We start from the raw sequence: 5,716 nt of genomic DNA, 5'->3' as shown, positions 1-5,716 counted from the left end.
CCTCGCGGCGCACCGCGGCCTCCTTCTCCCAGCTTTCTCGCTCCCACTCGCTTCTCCCTTCCTATTTCCCTTCCCCGCCCCGCGGACTTGGAGCCAGGCATCGGGCGGGTTCTGGCCCGGCCTCGCCTCCTCGGGGAGGGGTTTCGAGCCACTGAGGCCGCCCCACAGCCCCACGCTCTGGAACCACCCGCTCCACCAAAACAAACCTGTCCAAAAAAAAAAAAAAAAAGCTGGCTAGGAAGGGGTTTGGGGAAAGATGGCCTGGCCTCTTCCTGCCCTTTCATTCAATATTCCGGTGTCAACAGGAAACCCATTTGCTTGACACTTAAACAAAAGGAGGAGGAACCTGCCCCTAGAGGGACTAGGAGAGATGGGACAGCTGGCCGCCACTGAACTTGGGAACAAACTTGGCTTGAAGTTTGGTCGAGCCTCTCGCAATTTTCTCTTTTCCTCTCTTTTCACTCTTTAAAATCGCGCCTCGCCAGCGCACAGAGGATTTTTAGGGCTTTGAAACTACTCTGTATGATGGTGTAACGGTGGATACATGTCATTATATATTTGTCCAAATCCATAGAATGTACACGGTCAAGAGTGAACTCAGACTTTGGGTGGTTATGATGTGTCAGTGTAGGTTCCTCAGTTGTAGCAGAGATGTTGATAAAGGCAGAGGTTGTGCATGTGTGGGGCAGGGGTGATACGGGACATCTGCAGCTGAAACTAAAACTGCTCTAAAATCGTCTATATTTTTAACTTTTTAATTAAAAATACTTTTTATTTTAAAGAATGGTCGTGATCTCTACAAGAAAACGTGCTTAAGAGCCCCAAACCTGATTATTTATGGAGAGACGGTTTGGTAAAGTGACTCTGGAGTCAGAGACTGTAATTTGAAGCTCTTAGCTGTGAGACCTACCCCAGTGAAAGTTTTTCAGTGCCAAAGGGGACTTTGCAAGAAAGTTATTGCATGTCTGTACCATACACATCTTAAGTTCAGCACTTGCACATACACACTTTCACCCAGAGAGGGGCAGATTCTGGAATCTCAGAAAAAGATACCCACGCAGCAGACAGGAGCATTGCCTGGACATGAACACAGGGGGTAGGGCACCCTGGGGGCACCAACAGGCCTTTATCTTCAGCCTCTGGCTCTGTTTCTGAGAGGCTATAGGAGCTCTGAATGCTCAGCATGTAAGAGAGGAAAGGACAGAGAGAGAGAAGGGTCACTGGACAGAGAATCTCCTGCCCTACCTGAGTGCTGTTTCTTTGCCTTTTCGATAATGGTTGTTGCCACTTGAGAAAATCTTCCTACTTTTAGGCAGACGAAAGCCACAATCAATTTTGTGGAATCGAGGTCAAATCCACAAGTTAAAACTTTATTAATTGCTAAACAGTTAAAAAGTAGACATCTGGAGAACTTGAAATTAAGCTAGGGAAAAAAAAGGTTCTGGACCTTTAGGGTTGTTTTAAGTATGTGGATTCACTATAAGTAAAAGCATATTTGTAAATCACCTTCAAGGATGAGGAATCATTTGGCGGCTGCTACCCTGACAACAGCACAACTTCACTAAGCTGTTGGGGTCAGTCTCTACTATTTTTCAGATTCTTTGTTTGAAAAAGGCTGAAGTGTTCTGGATTTCCCATCCAATCAGAGCTTCGGGAACCCACACACTTCTTTTGGGGTATATGCTCAAACTCACTTTACATTCAGCAAACATTTATGGTAACCGTTGTGTGTCAAAACTACACTAAGTGCTGTGGGGAGAGTCAAAAGAAGGAAAGGAATATTTACCGTGGAGTCCTATGGTAGATGCTAGTCTCATAGGTCTTCTCATTTTTAAATACAACAATATGTCCTGTCTTCCAGTGATAGAGAAAGATCTATCCAGTTTACCACAGAACAAGGCAAAATTTGGTAAATTTTATAATAACGATAAATTCTATAATAACGATATATAACCTTAGATAAGGATGCCAAGATAGTTCAACAGAGAAGGAATTGTCTTTACAAATGGATACTTATAGTCTAAAGAGTGAATTTGAACCTCTACTTCGTACTATACCAAAAATTAACTGAAAATGGATCATAGATTTAAATGTAAGAGCTAGAACTATAAAGAACTTCAAAGAAAACATTAAATCTCTGTGACCTTGGGTTAGGTAATGGTTTCTTATGGTGACTCCAAAATGTATGTGACAAAAGAAAAAAAAAATTGGACCTCACTAAAAAGTATAAACTTTTATTCTTCAAAACTAGCATCAAGAAATTGAAAAGACAGACCTTAGAATGTGAGAAAATATTTATAAATCATATATTTCATAAGGCACTTGTATTCACATTATATAGAGAACTTGGAATTCAACTTTTTTTTTAATTAGTCCAATTTAAAAATGGACCTTATCCAAAGAAGATATACAAATAGACATTCGGAACATGAAAAAATGCTCAACATCATTAATCATTAAGGAAATGTAAATTAAAATCTCAATGAAATACCGCTTCGTACCTATTAGATGGCTAAGATAAAAAAATATATAGACAATAATAAGTGTTAATAAGGATGTTGAGAAATTTCAACCTTCATACATGACTGGTGGGAATGTAAAATGGTGCAAACACTTTGGAAAATAGTTTGGCAGTTCCTCAAAAAATTAAGCATAAAGTTACCATAAAATACAGTTATACTCATAGATATACACCCAAGAGAAATGAAAACATGTCCACACAAAAACTTGTACATGAATGCTCACAATGGCATTATTCATAATAACCAAAAAGTGAATGCAACCAAATGTTCCATCAATTGTTGAATGGGTAAATAAATAATGGCATATCAGTACAATGGAATATTTTTTAGCCATAAAAATGAATGAAATATTGATACCTGCTATAGCTGAATCTAGAAAACATTATGCTAAGTTACAGAAGCCAGAGACACAAGACTATGATGATATATGCTTCTGTGTATATGAAATGTCCAGAATAGGTTAATCCATAGAGACAGAAAGTAGATTAGGGGTTGCTGGAGGACAGAGGATAACAGGGAGTCACAGCTAATTGGTATGAGATTTCTTCTTGAGGTGATGAAAATACTATAAAATCAGATAGTCGTGATGGTTGCACAACTCTGTGAATATACTAAAGGATGAATTTTATGGGGTGTAAATTATATCTCAATACAGCTGTTATTTAGGAGGAAAAAAAAAAAAGGTGTAACTCAGTGACCATGAAAGCAAGAAAACAAAGACCAGGGAGAGGACTGCCCTTTGAAGTCATCATACTGAAGTAGAGAAACCAGATAGGAGTTACAAACAACAACAATTTAATCATGCGAAAGAAAACCAAAGGTGTGGCTGACTAGCAACAAAATAAACATGCCAAACATCCTTCCCACCCCATGACACAACAAGAGCCAAACCCATAGAAGGAAAATGTTAAGATATTTGGAATGCAAAGTTGCAGACTAAGAATAGAACAAGATTTGCCTTCAAAGCTTGAAGGTATTAAGAAAAAGTTTTGTAAGAAATATGGAAAAACAACTCTCATTGCAAAGGAAAATGTTCTTTGCTTCTCACTTTAGATATATAGCCTAAACCAAATAGTGTGCGAATAGAACATTACAAAAAATAAGAATGTACCATTTAAATAGATATATAGTACAGTGCTTGGCAAAGAAAGGCACAAGAAATATTTGTCTAATGACTGAATGAATATAATTCCATTTTTTTCTGTTGAATCACCAGAAAGCATGAGGCTCGAGTCCTTTAACTTAAATAAGAAGTAACTATGTGAAATTAGAAATTTATAACTGAAGACCTCAAAAAAGAAAAAGCACGGATGGACAGGGGTTTACAGTGGATTTTAAAAGTGCAATATCTTCAAAGTTTTGTTTCTTAAAATGTCTGAACCAAATGACAGAATTTTAAGATTTATTAAAGTAGAATGGTTGTTCATAAGTTTTTATTATATTATTCTCCATATTTTCTGGGTGCTTTTAAATTTTCATTACTTTTTTAAAAACTAAAAGTAAAAAGAGCAGTGTAGTAGACTAAAATAGCTACAGTTTCTATTTGTTTAGCGCACTTCACTCTAGGGAAATCTCCCTGTGGTAGATGGCTTACAATAATATCCCAATTTCTTTATCTCTCCCTCTACCTATATACTTTATAATGTGACTTTGTATCTCCTCCAAGAGGTAGTTTCCTAACCCATGAAGTTAGCCTGGCTATGGGATTTGCTTTGACCAATAGAATATGACAGAAATGACAGTGAGTAAATTTCAAGTGTAGACCTCAAAAGGCTTTGCTTTTTCTCTTGAAGATTTCTACCACCATAAGAACAAACCAAGGTTAGGCTACTAGAGAATGAAACAAATGTGAAGGAAAGACCAGTTGTCCCAGATGAGGCCACCTAGACCAACCCATAGCCAGCCAACACCCAAACACTTGAAGAACCCAGTCGAGATCAGCAGAGCTGCTTATCTGACCAACAGCTGATCACAGACACATAAGTGACACGGCTAAGAGCAAAACTGCTCTCCGGCTGGCCTGTAAACTCATAAGCAGTAAGAAATACTAATGTTTTATGTCACTGAAGCTTTGTGGTTGTTTTGTTATGCAGCATGTGCTCTTTTGGATCCCCAAGAATCACTGAAGTAGAGTTAAAGGTGCAAAACAATTTATTAGAGAATAACACCCGTGAAAAGAACAGGAGAGAGAAATATTGGTTGAAGGGAATTGTCATTCCACTAGGCAGACCTGACAAAGCCTCTGCTAGTCCAGTAGTGTAAATGGCTAGGCCCTTGAATCGCTACCACCTTGCTCAGTCATTAGTTAAGGCTGCTTGAAAGCTGAGGCAGACACCAAAAGAGAGAACAACTAAAGGCTGTCAGCTTATCATATTTTTTGTACCTGGGCAGCAAGAGCTTTCTCGAAGGGTATGGCATATCTCTGTGTCAGCCATAGTCTAACCCTTGCATCATACAAAGCCACTTCCTGCACGTCCAGCGGGTAGCTCAGGTTAACCTCCATCACTGTAGTTGATCTCTGGGCCTCCACTAATACACATAGCCTCCCTTCTCCACTCTCCATTCTAAATTCCTCTTGCCCTCAGCTACCATCTCTGCTGGTCTCAGTGACTTAACTGGTGGTATGACCCAAACTTTCATTACCGAGGTGTCTTAGCCCCTCGTAGCCCCATCCTTCTCTGGCTAGGTTTGCTTCACTTGTCTATTCACAGTTACAGTTGGTCAAAGGAGAACCAAGAACCAAGAAATGCCCGGGTCATTTGAATTCTCTATATATGCCTCCCCGTGCACACAGTGTAAAATCAGCCTTACCTCCCACTGTTGATCAGAGTTAATTTCCTGTGCCAAGATTGTCACTCTTTTTACTTGTTGGTCCCTGACCACAAGTTACTCAAAGTGCCCAGATGGCGGCCATAGTTTATAATTCAACTAAACCTTTGCTGTGTCCTCTGGTGAGAGCATGCTCCTATTGACAACAAGAACCTCTAACCCTGTAGAACTCAGGAAGCCTAACTCAGTAGGTCATTGGGAGTGGTGGTAGATGGGGCTGCTCCTGCTTCCACACCTTTGTTTCTAGATCCATATATTCTTCTGATTGGAGACACAGCACCGTAAAAGAAAGGTCTTTGATATAATGTATATACTGAATTCTGAAGGATTAAGCCCCATCTTCACAGATATTGCCTCCAACTTTG

Source organism: Pteropus alecto, unplaced genomic scaffold, assembly GCF_000325575.1.
Source record: "Pteropus alecto unplaced genomic scaffold, ASM32557v1 scaffold50, whole genome shotgun sequence".
In the NCBI taxonomy this organism is placed as follows: domain Eukaryota; kingdom Metazoa; phylum Chordata; class Mammalia; order Chiroptera; family Pteropodidae; genus Pteropus; species Pteropus alecto.
Note: the sequence above shows the minus strand (reverse complement) of the source record.